The sequence below is a fragment of the Schistocerca gregaria genome, chromosome 6 (assembly GCF_023897955.1).
Source record: "Schistocerca gregaria isolate iqSchGreg1 chromosome 6, iqSchGreg1.2, whole genome shotgun sequence".
Classification (NCBI taxonomy): Eukaryota; Metazoa; Arthropoda; class Insecta; order Orthoptera; family Acrididae; genus Schistocerca; species Schistocerca gregaria.
In genome coordinates, this window is record NC_064925.1 from 406,780,878 (window position 1) to 406,801,210 (window position 20,333).

Sequence of the window (20,333 nt, forward strand, 5' to 3'; positions counted from 1 at the left end):
TCCGTTTGGAGGGAGATGAGTTTCTGACAAAAATTGTGACCGGGGACGAAACATGGGTGCATTTTTTGAACCCGAATCAAAGAGGCAGTCAATGGAGTGGTGTCACACAAGCTCGCCGAGAAAGAAAAAATTCAAAACTGTGCGATCGGCAGGGAAAGTTATGGCAACAGTTTTCTGGGATACAGAGGGTGTGATTCTGGTTGATTTTTTGGAGCAGGGATGCACAATAAATTCTGTTCAATACGTCACAACCCTCAAAAAACTTAAAGCACGTCTTCAGCGAGTTCGCCCAACAAAATCAATGGCAGATGTTCTTCTTTTGCATGACAATGCAAGACCACACACCAGTCGTCACACCTCTGACGAGATTGTCAAAATTGGATGGGAAGTTTTGCCTCATCCCCCATACAGCCCTGACCTGGCACCATCAGACTTCCATCTGTTCGGGCCACTAAAAGAAGCTCATCGTAGGATTCATTTTGAAGATGAGGAGGCCGTTAAAACATCCGTGCGTCAATGGCTTAGGAAGCAGAGCTGTGATTTTTACCGTGCTGGGATACATCCCCTTGTTCAAAGATGGACCAAAACTGTAGAGATGGGCGGAGATTACATTGAAAAATGACAAAATGATCCTCAATGTTGTGGTTTTCAACCTATGTAATTGCATTTAAATTTCCTGACAATTAAACGTAGAAAAAAAAATAGGAGGCATTACTTTTTGACTGACCCTCGTAGCTACGTCACAGCGACCAGAAACTGAACCAGGGCCCGTCCGGCCGGCATCCGTCCACGCTAGCCTCCCAGCTACCGCGGCGAACAGCAGTCATACTCAGCGGTGAACTGTCATTAGAGACGGCACAACTCCATCTCGTAAGCTATCTCGCTACGTCATGAAGCGGGTACAGATAACTTTTAAGAAGGAAGTCTATGGGAAACCATTTAAATTTTTCTTTGAGCTGGGCAAGCAAAGTCTCTACACCGTAAACTGTTCTGAGAGATTATATCCACATTACACGAAGAAACAGGTTCAGATTACTCAGAATAAAGTTCCTAAAACCATATTATTAGACTGTTAACTACCCAATGTTGTGGCGATTCGACTGTCGCGTTACAACCCAACAGAACACCCTATTGTCGGTTTTCTGTCTGCAGTGTCTGCAGAGTCCGTAGCTATCTTTCGTACACTACTGACGATATTCCGGAGGTGAGGTGTAGTATCATCAGAGTGCGATTAACAAAGAAAGTTTGTAATAACTGGCCAGCAAAATGACACATCCTCACTTCACTTCATTAAAAACCACTTATTATAAAGACATTTGTCAGGTTCACTGTCTTTTATTAATTTCGTCGTTTTTCTGTCCACTCCCACATCACTTTCAGCTTTATTTACAAAACTTCTGTCTGTTTCTGTCACACGGCCGTAGATTGCTTCTTCAGGTAACCGACACAAACGCGCTAAACTTAACTTTTTATCACCATTTTTCACATTCACAGAATATGGTTTTCGCATCTGTGACTTCGTACCAAGTTCGCATACATCGAAACTCAGAATGAATAGTGCACTATGCACTTAAGTGGTTGTGCACGTTTCGGTTACTGTCAGGCATTGTTAGGTGGTCGCGTTGTTGACTGTTATCTCACTGTTAACCGTGAGGTGTGTATTCAGATTTCTGTCTTGCAGCAGTCCTGATAAAATAAGTGTTCATTTACCCCTGTCCCTTTCGGTTATTGTTTCCAGGGCTTGAAGAGTGTAGGTGTAAATGTCAAAGAAGACGGGAAATTACACGGACACGCAGTGTTCAAGAGGCTATAGTGACTTTAATAAGAAATTTACTCAAAATTTTATCACTTCGATAAAATTTATTTATTTATTGTTTAAGAATAACACTTTGGGATCTTTTGGATGGCGGTGGAGGTCGTCAGTCCTATAACTTGTCTGTAGCAGCCATGATTTCCTGTCCTGTGTCACTACCCAAAAAAAAAAAAAAAAAAATTCAAATGTGTGTGAAGTCTTATGGGACTTCACTGCTAAGGTCAACAGTCCTTAAACTATCCTAAGGACAAACACACACACTCGGGCGCGAGGGGAGGACACGAATCTCCGAATCGCCTCTAACTTCAGCATCAAATATTGTCAAAGTCAGTAAAAATGTAGTTGGAATTTACACCTGTCGATGTCCCCATCGAATACCTTACCTTACGTACCTGGTGGTGAAATGAATTTTTGAGAGCTCAAGTTGATAAACACATACCTTAGGTCACATTTTGTTATGAGTGATAGTACTGACTATTAGCTTTAGCCACTGGATGTGAAGTCTTGAAGCCAGTTTCTATTTTGAAAGATTTTTTTATATAAAAGACTAGAAAAATTGCAATATTCTGTTTTTATCCAAGGAAAATCTTGTCAGTAGATATACTGAACAACTGCTAGAGTTATTTTTCTTTGGCATCATTCAAAATTTTGCGTCTTCCGTTCTATTTGCAAACATAAAATTTTTGGCCGGTTTCATCAAATTTTAATACTTTCGTGGCAAACTTTCTAAAATTTGTCTACCTACTAGTGAGTTTTCTATACATGTTACATGCTAATCATCCAGTTAAACAGTGTCTGTATGTTTAATGCATCAACTTAAGGTTACACGATTTTTTTTGTATCCCTGTTCCATTTTTACGAATGGAAAGTGAACCAGTTACAGAATTGAAAAGTTTCATTATCAAATTTTCTACTTTCAGCAAATGCCTTTAAAGACCTGAGCAGTTAGCTTGAATTTTGATGAATTATTTTTTCTTTTATTAGTTAGACCTGGAACAAGCCCCAGAAATTTATTTCTGTTACAGATAGTTATTTATTAAAAAAACTTAATTCTAGGATCACTAAATTCATATTCATTTTCAAAGTGTTACCAACAGCCTAAAGATAACCAACTAATGTGTTTAGACGGGGGAAGGAGGTGTCAAATTTCGCTTGTGTGGAAAAATTCTCTCGACCCGACCATATGTGGAAGCTGTTGTGTGATTTCATAACACCGTTCGTTCCACGTTGTCGGTATGTTGCTTTCCTTGCCGAATCTGAGAAGAACCTCCTCATTCCGTATCAGTTCATTCACTTTTCAGCGTTCCTCTGTACCAAATCTCAATGTGTCGATTCTCTTCTCTTCCATTTTTATTACATGCAATTCTGTGCTGCATATGAATATTCTCAGAATCTTCTTTCTCAGATTAAGGCTTATATTTGATACTAGGACCCCTCTTCTGACGAGGATTAGTCTCTTACGCCTGTGCTATACAGTCTTCTTCGTCTGCTAAGGGGTCCCCAGTGTTGATGTTGCTTGTCGTTAAAGTTATTTTGCTCCTACTACTAATTTCGTCTTTGGTTTGTATTGTATTCTACTGTAAGGAACCGGAGACCTAGAAACGACGGAGAGGCTTCATCCCCGCCGTAGCCCTCAGTGGTTCACAATCCCACAACAGGCTGCAGCAGTCCACTCACCTCACCGCCGCCCCACACCGAACCCGGGGTTACTGTGCGGTTCGGCCCCCTGAGAACGTCTCACACTAGACGAGTGTAATCCCAATGGTTGCGTGGTAGAGTAATTATGGTGTACGCGTATGTGGAGAAAGTGTTTGCTCAGCAATCGCTAACATAGTGTAACGGAGGCGGAATAAGGGAATCACCCCGCATTCGCCGATGCAGATGGGAAACTGCCTTAAAAACCATCCACAAACTGGCCGACACACCGGACCTCGACACTAATCCGTCGAGAGGATTCGTGCCGGGTACCGGCACGCCTTACCGCCCCGAAAGCAGTACGTCAGACCACACGGCTAACCTGGTGGGCATCTTTGGTTTACTCAAAATCAGTATTCTGTATTTGGTAGACTGTTCATTTCATCCAAGATCTCCTATAATTCTTAACTCAATTTCATTGAGGATAGTACTGTCATCCCATATTAAAAGAACCTGCTGTAAAGTGGAAGTCGGCTTGATTGTAGGCAGCAAGAATTTTAGAACAGTATTTGATGTTGCTGAGCAACAGTCATACAATAATTTTTCAATGAACACACCTCCATTTGACTGTATTTTTGTTTATTTAATTACGACCTGCTTTCGGTCTTTTATGCCATTTTCAAGTGACTGAGTTTATCTGATTAACATATATTGCAGCACATCAAACTCAAAATTGTCTTAGAACATTGGACCAATTGGATGAAAATCAGTGTGGGTTTAGGCCTCTTAGAGGTTGTCAGGACCAGATCTTTAGCTTACGGCAAATAATGGAGAAGTGTTATGAGTGGAACAGGGAATTGTATCTATGCTTTATAGATCTAGAAAAGGCATGTGACCGGGTTCGTAGGAGGAAGTTATTGTCTGTTCTAGGAGATTATGGAATAGGAGGCAAACTTTTGCAAGCAATTAAAGGTCTTTACATGGATAGTCAGGCAGCAGTTAGAGTTGACGGTAAATTGAGTTCATGGTTCAGAGTAGTTTCAGGGGTAAGACATGGCTGCAACCTGTCGCCACTGTTGCTCATATTATTTATGGATCATATGTTGAAAACAATAGACTGGCTGGGTGAGATTAAAATATGTGAACACAAAATAAGCAGTCTTGCATATGCGGATGACTTAGTTGTGATGGCAGATTCGATTGAAAGTTTGCAAAGTAATATTTCAGAGCTAGATCAGAAATGTAAGGACTATGGTATGAAGATTAGCATCTCCAAAACGAAAGTAATGTCAGTGGGAAAGAAATATAAACGGATTGAGTGCCAAATAGGAGGAACAAAGTTAGAACAGGTGGACGGTTTCAAGTACTTAGGATGCATATTCTCACAGGATGGCAACATAGTGAAAGAACTGGAAGCGAGGTGGAGCGCTCAGCTACGATCTACTCTCTTCTGCAAGAAGGAACTCAGTACAAAGACTAAGTTATCTGTGCACCGTTCAATCTTTCGACCAATTTTGTTGTATGGGAGCGAAAGCTGGGTGGATTCAGCTTACCTTATCAACAAGGTTGAGGTTACGGATATGAAAGTAGCTAGGATGATTACAGGTACTAGTAGATGGGAACAATGGCAGGAGGGTGCCCACAATGAGGAAATCAAAGAAGAACTGGGAGTGAACTCTATAGATGTAGCAGACAGGGCGAACAGGCTTAGATGGTGGGGTCATGTTACACGCATGGAAGAAGCAAGGTTACCCAAGAGACTCATGGCTTCAGCAGTAGAGGGTAGGAGGAGTCGGGGCAGACCAAGGAGAAGGTACCTGGATTCGGTTAAGAATGATTTTGAAGTAATAGGTTTAACATCAGAAGAGGCACCAATGTTAGCACTGAATAGGGGTTCGTGGAGGAATTTTATAAGGGGGCTATGTTCCACACTGAACGCTCAAAGGCATAATCAGTCTTAAATGATGATGATGATGATGATGATGAACATTAACGATATTCAGACATTTTCCAATAATCCTTTTTTTTTCATTGTACAGTCATAATCGCCGCAGGAGATATGATGCAGTTTCAGAATTCTTCTCATGTTGGGCAGTCGTCGACCAGGTAAATACTGAGTCCAGTGACATGAAATTTCCATGCTGCGCGTAGAATAGCCTTTCACCTCGCCCAACCTCAGTGACGCTCATGGAGCAAAGGAAAAACAAACAAACACTGTTAAATTATTACTAAATAACTATTACTGTGATAAACCATTAACTTTGTTATACAGAGCGAAAAAAAATTCGAGCACTCGGGCTTCGCAACGCGATTCCTCAAATACTAGCAATACAAAAATGCCAGTCACAAAATTTCATCCTGCACATATTCCCGGCAGTAAATGGATGTCAAAGATTGGCCGTTTGTGAGCACAGTAATCACGTGTAAGGTAGCTACTTCCGTCAGTACGTGGAAGTAGCACTGTGTAGTTGGGGTAGTTGATAGCATTTCGGCTTAGCCTTCAGGAGGCCGAGGGATCGATTCTGGATCGGGGTGTATTTGTTTCTATTTGCTAAATATAGTCTGCACGGTACGGTATCTGGCGTCTTAATCGTCATACAACGATTATAGTGATTCTTCTACAAAACATTTGCACTTACGTACTACTGACACAGAAATGGAGCCATAATCCTTTTCATTGGTCAGCTTTTAAGAAAGCCTTTTGCATACCATGGACGCGAATTGTTTCGCACCATTGCAGCTACTAGATTCCAGACCTATTTTCTCTGTACACTACCCCAATGTTCCCATCGATTAGTACCAACCATTACTCGTGTCAGGTCCCGGTCCATTACATTACGTTGGGCCTTGCGCCACCAATACGCCTAGCGACATGCTTGACAAATAACTTCCAAACTAGGGACTATTGTTCTCGTCATGTAAGAAGGCGGACCAATTTTCAGCCATTCTACCCATCCCCCTCCACTAGCTACTGATAACCAATAATATTCATTCTTTTTCCGGGGGGCTAGCACAGAGTAACAGCTAGAGAGCGAGAATCTCGATCGCACGCTGCACTGTTGCCGTACTTCGCGACAACCGAATTATTCATTCAACTGTCAATTTTTTTTTTGTTTCCTTTCATTTCTTGCGGCAGTATAGCTGTGAATGTGTAGATGTAAATGTTTTAAGTGCAATTAACAGAAAGCCAGGTGACGGCAATAAATGTTAAGTGCTTCACAAGCAGGCGAGGCGGATTATTTACTTCATTTATAACTTTTTCAAACGTCAATTTGAAAGCAGGTCTCCTTCTGTTGACATCTGAAAACACAAGAATAGATCCCACAACCATGTGGTGTGGGCAAGAGAACTGTAAACGAAAGTCTCAGAGATACAGGGACTGTAGAAAAAGTTGGTTTCATGTCGCCTGGAAAGCATCGAAATCGCAAGGAACCTGTAACATAAATTGATAGTTTTAACAACGATGTTTAAAGTGATTCATGTGAGTGATGAATGCCCGACATCACATAAACGTATTGCTATTATGCAGGCTTCAGTGGCAAGCGCTTTGTCAATGTAATGAATTTTTAAAGATATGTTAAGAAGAGAGTCTTTAGTTCAAAGAAGTGCCATACATGCAGCATGAACTATATCCCACACAAAGATTCACGGTACAAGAGAAGGAGGTAGCTCAATAGTGTATTACCTTGATGAGATATGGGTCAGTTAGAATCATTCCAGGAAGATCTGCTGGAAAATGAGTGATGGTACTGGCGATTTTAAAGTTCTCATAGGAATAGGTTCTCGGATAATTATTATGCATGCTGACTCTTCTTCTAGTTTTGTTTTTTAAGGATAAACTTGTATTTACGTGTAAGAAAAACAGCATTGACTATCATTCGGAAATAAACGCTGTGAGTCTCGTGACGTATTCCACAATTCTTGTCATATTTTGCTTCGAGTCGGTCATTACCGGTTATAATTCAACTGTTACAGAGAAAACACCTAGTACAAACACCAGAAAATCGGATATTTTTTCCGGCGTAAAAATAAAAATCTTAAGTACAATACAATCCAGACGCGTGGCGATCTCCTGCAGCTCGTTAATTTATACAAATCACATGATAGAACGTACAAACATGACCTCATTGCACGTCAATGTTGTCACTGCCAGTGTAGCCCCAAGGAAATAATTTGGGCAAAGGGTTTTAAGGTTATGTGGGAGAAAAAAAATCATTCAAGATAACATACACTGAATCGCTTGTGCATGAGGCAACAGACAACAGCCTAACTTTAGCGTAGGCACAGTCTGTGCGACTTGCTGAAAAGCTTCAGAAAGAAGAACTTGTCAGGAAAGCGATGATGGATGTAAACTTTGAACCTATCATCGTAAATTTACAATCAGATTGTTCAGAAACAGACTCAAATAGAAGTGACGGTGGTATTATATTGTAGACTTTGGAACAAAGTAATAATCTTTCTTAGTTTTAAAGACCCATGATTTAAAAAATGTGTTGTATCTATTGATACGTAATCAGCATGGTTTCAGAAAACATCGCTCTTGTGCAACGCAGCTAGCTCTTTATTCGCACGAAGTAATGGCCGCTATCGACAGGGGATCTCAAGTTGATTCCGTATTTCTAGATTTCCGGAAAGCTTTTGACACCGTTCCTCACAAGCGACTTCTAATCAAGCTGCGGGACTATTGGGTATCGTCTCAGTTGTGCGACTGGATTCGTGATTTCCTGTCGGGAAGGTCGCAGTTCGTAGTAATAGACGACAAATCAGCGAGTAAAACTGAAGTGATATCAGGTGTTCCCGAGGGAAGCGTCCTGGGACCTCTGCTGTTCCTGATCTACATAAATGACGTGGGTGACAATCTGAGCAGTTCTCTTAGGTTGTTCGCAGATGATGCTGTAATTTTCCGTCTAGTAAGGTCTTCCGAAGACCAGTATCAGTTGCAAAGCGATTTAAAAAAGATTGCTGTATGGTGTGGCAGGTGGCAGTTGACGCTAAATAACGAAAAGTGTGAGGTGATCCACATGAGTTCCAAAAGAAATCCGTTGGAATTCGATTACTCGATAAATAGTACAATTCTCAAAGCTGTCAATTCAACTAAGTACCTGGGTGTTAAAATTACGAACAACTTCAGTTGGAAAGACCACATAGATAATATTGTCGGGAAGGCGAGCCAAAGGTTGCGTTTCATTGGCAGGACACTTAGAAGATGCAACAAGTCCACTAAAGAGACAGCTTACACTACACTCGTTCGTCCTCTGTTAGAATATTGCTGCGCGGTGTGGGATCCTTACCAGGTGGGATTGACGGAGAACAAAGAAAGGGTGCAAAAAATGGTAGCTCGTTTTGTATTATCACGTAATAGGCGAGAGAGTGTGGCAGATATGATACGCGAATTGGGATGGAAGTCATTACGGCAAAGCGTTTTTCGTCGCGGCGAGATCTTTTTACGAAATTTCAGTCACCAACTTTCTCTTCCGAATGCGAAAATATTTTGTTGAGCCCAACCTACATAGGTAGGAATGATCATCAAAATAAAATACGAGAAATCAGAGCTCGAACAGAAAGGTTTAGGTGTTCGTTTTTCCCGCGCGTTGTTAGGGAGTGGAATGGTAGAGAGATAGTATGAGTGTGGTTCGATGAACCCTCTGCCAAGCACTTAAATGTGAATTGCAGAGTAGTCATGTAGATGTAGATGTAGATATCAGTTGCATCCATAATAATGAAAACTTCCTATCCTTTCTGATTAGGACTTCGTATCTTTTTTATTATGCATATTGCCCAAGGAGAAGTTTAGCTTCTCCCACCATGTTGTGTGCTCTAATAACGCACGAGAATGCAGCTGGATAAATTCGTCAGAAGTCCGATATTTCCACAAATAAACATTTGTCCTTTTCGAGGCACGAACTGGATAAGGCCCTAAAATGACAGTAACAGTTACTTGCCGAGATACCAGTGATTTTCGGTGTTATCGGTCAGCATTCCCTGGAGTTGTCGGAGATGATATTTAATTTCTTGCTTGTTCAATGGATTATAAATGCGGCCTATCATTGTAATGTCGAACGCGTTAGTTTACACTCATAATGCCCAATAACAGCAAAAAATATGTTAACTTACTGACCATTTATACGACAGTCTTTTTCATCAGGTTTTTCTACCACCAATTCATTTTTACATGCAGTGATTGCACTTAACTATAGTCAAACACATCCACACATACACACACCTTACACATTTTTAAAAATTATGTTGAGTAGAACCAGCTGCCAAGCAAATATAATGATTTCAGTTTGTGTTTGAAGTTAATTTTATTCTGTATTAAATTTTTACTTATGGTGCAGCTCTAATCGCAATAAATGGTAATTATTCCGAGCAGTTTCAATGACAATGTCGCTATATCATTGTCATTTTGAGAGAAATATAGTACTTCACGTCTTCACCAAGCTGTATCAGCTGTTCTCGCCTCGCACATGAGCAGTTCTCATCCCCCCTCCCCCCTCCCCCCTCCCCCCAACACACACACATACTCACACATTTCCACTCCGCCGTCCTAGGAGACGCGGGCTTTAGTTGCTAGCAGATTAACTCGCCCGTGACACATATCACATTTTTTCCTTGTGTTATTCTAAAACAGGATGGCAGGCGTATGACGTGCACAAACGTTGAATATGTGGATATGCTTCTGGTCCTTGGTGCATCTGATAACTGGGCTGGTGTTGACGCGCCTAGATTTCCTGTTCGACCTCATCCAGATAAAAATGTTTTTCATGGTCTGGAGCTTGGCCTTCAGGAGACAGGTTATTTCCTTCTACCATCGCGTGACAGGTCGTCCACGGACTCGCCGTGCTCCAGCTACTGAGGAAGCCATTCTGGTCATATACCAAGAACCCCAGCAAAGTACACGTAACGCAGCAAGTCAACTGCGTATCTCGCAATGCATGGTTGTTGACATGTGACATGAGCATGGACTCCACCCATGTCATTTTTCTTTAATGCAACACCTGCATCCTGCAGTTCGCCGTCTGTGGATGCATTTTTTTTTAATGGTTCCAGCAATAGTGGGAAGCCAATGACGACTTCATATACATTGTAATATTGAGGGTGTCTTCAAGATGCACAATGCCCACCACTGGTCTGGCGTTAACACTCACAACCGAGGGTTCGCTTTGGCATCAACATCTGGGCCAGAATATTGGAAGACAGGAGTCTGGGTCCCTACTTGTTGCTTGAGCAGTTGACTGCACGAAGGTATCATGCATTCGTCTGTTTACCTAATCCACTAAAAGAAGTTCCACTTCATCTTTGGCAGAGGTTATGACTCCAACAAGATGGTGCACCCCCACACTTCGGAATTAATGGACAACAGTATTTAGATATGCAAACTCCCTCTTACTAATCGGCCTAGCCTGCTAGCGATGTAAAATAAGACCGTGGATCGCGTGTATGCCTATTGGATTTTTTCTAACTGTATAACGCTATCTTTCCCGAAGAAGTAATACCGATAAGTAGGAGGAAAGCGTACAACCGACCCTTCTGATGGAAAGTCTACTAAAAATAAAAGTAATTAAACCGAACAGGGCTATAATTTGGAAAATGAAAGTTATTTTGTGTATTCACTCACGAACAACTCTGGACAGAAAGGGGTACCACTGATCATGAATCCAAAAGTTACACTAATGAACGAAAAAGAAGTAATTAACAGTCGCCAGCCCACTATGGCAATTTACATCCAAAATCCTGTACAAGTTGATGGGAAAGCAAAACATGTATTTTTTTACACTAATTTTAAGTGAGTATGTAATGATAAAGAAAACTGAGATCTCACTCTTACGTTATGTTTGGCATTAACTTTTGAAAAAGGCAATCCAGTAATAATTTGAAAATATACAATTAAACTGTATGTTAGTACTGAACTTCGGAACAATGACTTTCAGTGACCTAAGCATAACGTCATCAAAGAAATTTCGAAAAAACGCAAGCACTTTTTACTTTGCCATTACTTATTTTGCAAATTGGATTTCACATTATTGTCTGAACAACTGAGCCTTTTTTTACTGACTTGAACAGAATTAAATTTTTATTTCTAGAATATGTACCAAACCAAACAGCCATGTGCTCCAACCTATATGTAAAATAAATAGAACTTCCGCACTCTTAATTTGTGCAATTCTTTAGATTTGCATTTTTTCCAGTGATTGATTCTCAAACTTGAAAAATGAAATCGCTTTACTTTAGTCATATACTGAAGCCTGTGTTGTACAACAGTTAATTGAAAGTAGACTGAGGCTAAAGAGAAATTATTCATTTAAAAGAGAAATTATTCATTAGTAAACTGGCTGTAACTATTCAATTTGTTTCTTATGATACTCAGTTAACATATTAGGAAAAAAATGGAACAACGATCCTGCTTGCTAACAATGTCTGGGGGCAATGAGGACACAATCGCCTTGAGTTTAACTGATTATTATTTAAATAAATTTTGTCAATCAAATCACATTCAGTCGTGCTGCTGGGTTAGCTGTTAATACTTTCTACCAATGAACAGTCTTACGTCAGTGCTGTGAATACGACGGAACTCGGAGCCGACGACGAAACTGTGTTGCTGGAACTGCTGCTGTTGGTGAAGATGGTAGCATATTGTGGAGCCACAGCTAATTATAGGAACGGGCAATCGTAATTAAAACAGCCTCTTCCGCCAGTCCACTGTCTATACTGCTGCTCTAGAAATCTGGCCAGCGCGTGTACAGATGCCGCCGAAAATGGTACTCTCTACTGTGAGAACGTTAACACCACACTTCCGCAAACTACAAGCGGTGGAACCCGTCTCTCCTCTCTCCGCGCGCTCTGCGCAACTCCCTACCCAAATATTTTAAAAAGCACAAGCACTGCTATTATCGTTACTAGTCGATGCAAATAACAATTCCTTTGGCTTTTTCTCAGAGCTTATAAGTTTCACAGTAAAACACAGATAAACACAATGAAACGTCAACAGACTTCTGCCTAAACGTACACATACAGTGAAGCAATGCGCTTACTTGTTAAAAGAAAGCATTTAAATTACAAATATTTACATACAATTCAGAATAAAAATTATATATCGGTAGCAGGTGCCAAGCATCCTGCAGCTTCGCTGTTACAGACAGAACAATTCCAGGGAAATGGCTCAGATGGTAAGATCCAGTTGTATGGCCTCGGCATTCACCTGACCTAAATCTTCTAGATTTCTTCCTGTGTGGACACTTAATGGATTACGTGTATTCTATTCCGTCGACACATGTGGAAAAACTGATAACGCGTTTTCATGCCGTTCTTATATCTGTGGTGCAGCCATGTTGCCAAGAGTCCGGAGCTGTATGATCCAGCGGGTTGCGCCATGTTTGACATGCAGGGGGTGCTTTGAACCTCTTTTCTGAGGACAAAGTATTCTTTTGTAGCCGTCATGTGGTCATTAATATGTAAATTATTATTTTCACTGGTTGCTAATGTGTTATAACTGAGGAGGAGGAGGAGATTAGTGTTTAACGTCCCGTCGACAACGAGGTCATTAGAGATGGAGAACAAGCTCGGATTAGGGAAGGATGGTGAAGGAAATCGGCCGTGCCCTTTCAAAGGAACCATCCCGGCATTTGCCTGAAGTGATCTAGGGAAGTCACGGAAAACCTAAATCAGGATGGCTGGAGACAGGATTGAACCGTCGTCCTCCCGAATGCGAGTCCAGTGTGCTAACCACTGCGCCACCTCGCTCGGTGCTGTTATAACTGAGCAGATGTGTTTATGTTGGGTTACTTAACTGTGCATTTATCTTTAACGTCTTGAAATTAATGTTGTTTTTGTAGTTAATCTGTCATATGACAGGTCATTTGTTTCAAAACTCTATTTCTGACTTGTCTCATCACGTTTTTGTTACGTTCATCGTTACAAAAAGCTGTACTACATAAATGTCGGATACGTGTGGCTTAGAAAACGGCGTATGCTACACTATTACATGGAAGAATGAAATTCACAAATGAGAACAAATACGCCTCCACCCAGAATCGAACCTTCGACCTGCTGCATGCTGACCCAAAACGCTATTCACTACACCAGCTGCACAGCACTACTGATATAGGCTGACAGATGTTGTTACCATACATGTGATTGCAGTGTTGCCAGATTTCCAGTCTGTAAAGTCCATTTACTGCCAGAAATATGTTCATAACGAAATTTTGTGAGAGACGTTTTTGTATTGCAAGTATGTGAGGAATCGCGCTGCGAAGTCCGAGTGCGTGAATTTTTCTTCAACCTACATATTGTACAATATACTGCACCTTACCATATATCCTGTAGGCAGCAACGACCTAGGAGGTACACCACAAATTCTGTGTCGCTGTAGCCGCGTGGAGTGGCGTGCAGTTTGAGGCGCCATGACAGGGATTGCGAGACCCCTCCCGCCGGAAGTTCGAGTCATCCCTTGGGCATGGGTGTGCGTGTTGTTCTTAGCATAAGTTAATTTAAGAAGTGTGTAAGTCCAGGGACCGATGACCCCAGCAATTTGGTCCCTTACAAATTCACACATTTTGTGTCGCTACGAAGTGTGCCGCTAATGACATGGGTCGATATGACTGTTGTAACAAATTATTATTATTTCTATTTAAATTTCATTGCATTTGCCATTTATATTAATCTTTTGGGCATTAAATATTAATGTGCGCATTCTGTTTTCCTTTTTCTATCAGATAGCAATTAAAATTTGAATTATTCATTCTTTGAACACAAAAAAGATGTGGCAGTCGTCAGAACTGCTTATTTGAATCACAATTTATTTATTTTTGTTTATTGGTGGTGTTAAAATACTTTATTATTAATAATAATATCTTCTTGAATATGTGATCCATCTATGTTGCTAACTGAAAGACTATTTTGTATTTATGCAGGCAGAAGTGCTCAATTAAAATTTGTTCCAAGGCCAGCGTTCGAACCTTGGTCTTCTTCTCGCTAGACAGATGCACTGACTATAATGCCACCCTGCCGCAGTGGGTTTGGACGCCTCACTCTTCAATCCAGATTCTCATACACGCCTCAGTCCACTTGATATTCTCCCTAAATTAGAAAAGTATTGCAGAGGCTCTTTAACTGTACTGGAATAGCACCTAGTATCGAACGAAAAGTAGGTATCCTGCCTGAAACCCAGGCATAGGTGCTTTAATCAAATGAACGTATTTGGTTCCACAGACCTTTTCAAGTCTCAAACATCTATGATGAATTTGTGCAGACTGAAGTGGGTTCAAAAATGGCTCTAAGCACTATGGGACTTACAACTACTTAAATCTAACTAGCCTAAGGACATCACACACATTCATGCCCACATACATTCATGCCCAAGCCAGCATTCGAACCTGCGACCATAGCAGAAGCGCGGTTCCGGACTGTAGCGCCTAGAACCGGTCGCTCACAGCGGCCGGCGACTGGAGTGGGGAACGATAATTTGTATTGAGACTGGGATTCGAACCCAGGTCTTCCGCTCAGTAAGCAGATGCGTTGATCACTATAACAAAGCAGCATGGCCTACCTAGCGTGCCTACCTCACAAGTAGGCTGGGGCGTGAATGGGAATTTGGATTGAGGAAAGAGATGCTCTAGGTTAGTCTGCGCAAAGCCTCGTCCCACGATGGCGTAGTGCTTAGCTTATGTGCTTTGCGAGCGCAAGACTTAGGTTCGAATCGCAGCCTTGCTACAAAATCATCACTTCAGTCTGTATCGATACGCCATAGATGTTTGAGACTTGAGAAATTCTCTGCGATCATACTCATTCTTTTGGTTAAAAGGCTGTTTGTTTCTAGGCCCTACGCCTTTTTCTTCACTTTACTTTAGAAGCATTCACATTGGCCCGTAATAAACTTTTTTTTGTATGCGTATAACAAAAGTCTTTCTCGATATGTAATTATATTATAGCTGTTTTGTTATTCTCTTATTGTCAGGTAAAAAAGAACAGTTATTTGGAGCACAAGTTTTGTAAAGTTAAATTACTGTTTGACTCTGCTTACAGTTTTTGGGGTCTTGTTACAGATCCGTACTGTACCTCTTTTCCTGCGCACACGAGGATGTCCAGGATGTCCGATTTTCGGCTTTTATGAATACATTTCACGTAAACCCTTCCTTTTCACTGAGTACGTTTTTTTAAGAAAAAAGAGAAAGAAATAGTTTGTTTATTGTGCGTGTTTGCTGTTTAAAAAGCTGCCAATCGTCGCTGTGCGTTTTTCGTTCGTCTTTTGTTTGTGTTTGGTGCCTGCACACTGATACTTCTTTATTTGTTCTGTAGACACAGACATCCTGGTGTGCGCAGGAAAGCAGCCTTTTATTTAGTTGCACAGAAGGACCTCATCTCCAAAAGATATTAATTATAACAATAATAATAGTATAGAAGCAGCTAAGAAACGACAGAAAGCATAAAGCTTATGTTGAAAAACCTCTTCGGTTGTTTTCAGAATTATTGCTTATCTGGTGATACCAAATCTTATCAGAATGTGTTTGATGTCTGAAATTTACGATTAGTTCTGTCAAGTAAACTTACAGAAATTTCATTGAAATTATAAAAAGAGTTTTTTGGATATAGCTACACTTATGTTAATATGAAATTATTATCTGTAAATACTTTTCCATTTTTCCATCGTTTATAGTGGGAGAACTATGTCCACAGGGGAAACTGACTATGTTCAAACTAGTAAAACTTGAGGTGGCAATGGCTGTCAACAGAGAAGGGGTGCGGAAGGAAGAGGGAGGGGAAGGGGGGGGGTTGGGTCGCTGGCCCCTATTCCAAGCAAAAGAAAGGCGCTAAAGTGGGAGGACTTACAACCACAACTCTAGACTGCAGAATCTGTGCAATTGGATCATGTAACACGATGAACGTCTCTGTAAAATCCTCTGGAAAACTACCAGTACTGAACTCAAGAAAATCCGTTTTACGGTTTGTAAAAGTCTGGAGTAAAACCTGCGTTCTTGCGAAATACTTTGCGGTAGTCATTATCTGTAATTACTTTTCCCATGAGTTGAATAATGAGCATTTTAAGTATGTGCTATACAGATCATTAGCATTTGAGAGTCTCAGTAAGCATGAATCTATTCTGAGGGATCAATTGTAAGAATACTGGCAGACAATAAACGATCCAGGCAAGTGTTACCGGCTGCTACCGGTCTGTTAAGTCTATGAGTTAAGCAGCGGCAGTCATTACACTTCCTGGGAAGTGATGAGCGAGGTGGCAAGCCGTTTCTGCGTGACCTATCGGCCCCCGGGCTCGCGGCGGTCAAGGACAAACGTTTTAAAGGAGAGACCTGAGTGGGTTTTACCGGGCTACGCCCAAAACCTGTAGTAGTCAGCTGCCGAGAGGCGCGTCACAGCTCGCTCTTTAAGCCACAAAAATACTGAGATGCTTGCGACAGTCTCGTACGTCGAACGTATTCTGTGTGCGAAAGGAAGGAATGAAGGCTCCGTTTAGCTTTCCATATACAGCGAGGTTATCAGAGAGAGAAAGTTTGTCAGTTGGAGAAGGATGAGGAAAGGAAAAGGTCTTTTTAAAGAAAACACCCGATATTCCGGCTAGATCTGGATGGCGGGGTGGGAACATGAGAGATATGAGAGAAAGTAGCAGAAGAGTTACTAAATTATATTTTCCAAAGAATCGTTACGTGTTTCTCTGAAAATGGACTCTCCCTAAATTTTGAAAAAAAACACTACATTAAGAGGGTAGAACGCTCCAAATTTTTTGGTGTGTATACTGATGAAAAACTTAACTGGAAGAAGAATATTGAGCTTCTCAAATAATTAAGTTCAGTTATTTCTGCTCTTTGTATAACTACTAATCTTGGAAAGAAACGTATCAACGTCCTGACACATTTTGCATAACTCCGCTCAATAATTTGTCACTGAATAATTTCCTGAGGTAACTTATTATAACTTAGAAAGAAAGTACTGACTGCACAAAATCGAGCAGTAAGATTAATATGTGGTATTTATGTACAGATATCACGGAGGCACCTCTTCAAGGAGCTAAGCATTTAAATTGCTCCGTCGGAATACGTATTTTCACTAACGACATTCCTCATAAATAATCCATCGCAATTTGAGAAGAAAAGTGACGTACATACCCTCAACACCAGAGGGAAAAATGACCTTTGTTACCCATTGTTAAAGCTGCAGTGGCTCGGTGAGTAGTTCAGCATGCAACAATAAAAAAGTTTGGTCATTTGACCAATAACATAAAAACGTCTGACAGGCAGCGAAGCGAGGTTTAAATATAATTTAAAATCATTTCACCTGGACAACTCCTTCTATTCCACTAACGAGTTTCTTCATAAAATCTGATAGCAAGTATAAAAAATAAACTTGTTTTTAGGTGTAGTTGCTTGAGAAGAAATAAAATGACAATGTGTTCATTAATTTTAATACTAACCAAGTGTTCACAACCTGTAAATTAACTCGTTCCCCCACATTTCGACAAAAGAATAGTTCGAAATCACTGGAACTACCTAACTGATTGAGGGGCAAAAATATCCAAACATTTAAAATGTGAACTTAGAGCAGGGAAGCTGCAGGCCAGGTAATACCATACTGACTTCGGTTGTCACAGACCTAAAGGAATTAGGGAAATTAAAGATTTCAAATGGTTTGTCTGTGCAGATTACTTCGTAAGGCACACTCCATAATAATCCAGTTTTCTTTGTTATCCCAAACCTAAGCCAAGTATTGAATTTTCTATGGCTCAAATGATTCAAATGGCTCTGAGCACTATGAGACTTAACATATGTGGTCGTCTGTCCCCTAGAACTTACAACTACTTAAGCCTAACTAACCAAAGGACATCACACACATTCATGCCCGAGGCAGGATTCGAACCTGCGACCGTAGCAGTAGCGCGGTCCAGACTGAGCGCCTAGAACCGCTAGACCACCGCGGCGGCATTGAATTTTCTGTCAATGAAGTTTTGGGTCCACCATGTCAAATTTGTGGACGAGTAACTATAGCAATAAGAAGCCGCTTGCTATTACCAAAAACATTTTCCAACAAAAGATGTCGAAGCGTGAGCCTCTAAAAATATAAAGCCCTCCAATTACATAATGATGCCTTGAGGCTGCTACTGCAGATTGAATACACTGCCAGTTACGAGATGTTGCTCTGTCAATGGATATAGTTGCATGTAAACAGGCCGAAAGACTCACAACTGTTCGATTACACCATGGGTGACAAATCACTGGGAAAAACTGCAGCTGTAAAATATTTAGGAGTATCTGTTAGTAGCAACCAAAAGTGAGTAGAAAAATTCCGGGTTTGAAGACTTTATGAATTTAAACAAAAAGCACTGAACACAATATAACATGCATCAATGCACTAACTATAAAACTTTTTTCTCCTTGAAAACAAAATATAACCTACCATTCAATAAAAACCAGAAATACATTATATTGGTTGTCATTGCTGTCAGACAACTCGATTGCTCTGCTCAAGTTCTAGGGCTAAGTTATTTACCAGCTCTGAATAAAGCAAGCACTGTATTCCATTTCACACAGAAACTCTTTCAAAACAATTAAAATTAAAACACAGTTGAAAAGATATTTGCAAAGATGAGATGTGATCAGTGGCAGATTATTTAATTTGCAATGCACTCATTGAATCTTTCACAGACAAAGCTAGGCCGGAAAAAGAAGATTCACTACTTACCTATTTTTCTTCCTGTGATCTGCACCAATTCCATTCAGAAAAAAATTAGCAAGTAGGTCGACAAACAGGCTGCAGTCCTCACAGCAGCTGTCATGCTATTTCGCTTTTCTCCACCCAGCCTCTGAATAAACCGTCATAATAGTTTTGTGTCTTTCAGTACATTTCAAGAAATAAATTAGAGCTATCTTGTTTAACAAGCTCAGTTTTCAAATGACTGAAAATATTTTCCTAATTCTAAAACAAATTATGTTTTCCTGGTATCTAAAATAGTTTTGCTGAAAATTTAAAAATTCAGTAATAATTTTTGAGATGAAAATATAAGAGATCAACTACAGAGGGAACACTCCTTGATCTAGGAAAAGTACGTACCCATATCTTCTATTACACACAAAAAATGCCACTTTCATAGACCATATGCCAAAATACATGTTATTGTCTTGTTCCATGAATAGCCAACACTTCTCTTTGTTAATGTAAAACTGAAAGTCTAGTCATTGAATCAAAAGCAAAGTAAGACAATGTGTTGTCCAATATATTTGCATAATTATTCATGGGCATCAATAAATAATGAAATTTTACATTTTTATTTCAAAGGGGAAAAATATCATTGAACTTTTAAATTAAAATCCAAATACAGCATTCAAATTCTGATACAAAAATGTCCCATGTGCAGTATTAATAATTTTAACATATGGTGGAGATTTTCTCCACACAAACTATTGTAGTGCATTATCAATGATAGGTAATGTATGTACTGATTATTTTATATATTTTGAATGGTATTAGTTTTTATTTAAATATAAGTTCTGTAAATATCTTGTTATACTCTGTGTAACTTCCAATGTATGCAATTTATAAGAAAAAGGGAATGCTTTGGCCCAATATGATAAATTTATACTGTGCAAATTTTGTTAAGATGGAAGCAATAAATGAAAGTGAGTTATTTGAAGCTGGGACTTGGCTATGTAAAGACAGACAGAAAGAACTAACATATACTGTGTACTAAGTGGATAAAGACTTTATTTTGATAAGAAAAGAGGAGACACTTTGAACTCCTGCGGTAAAATGGAATGTGTTACAAGAGGTGACAATTTATTGATCAGCATTTTACAAGGCAAGGTGGACTGAGAAAACAGATCAAACTAACATTAAAAGGCATTCAGTGTGATGACCAAAGCCGGCTCCAAACTTCACAGTG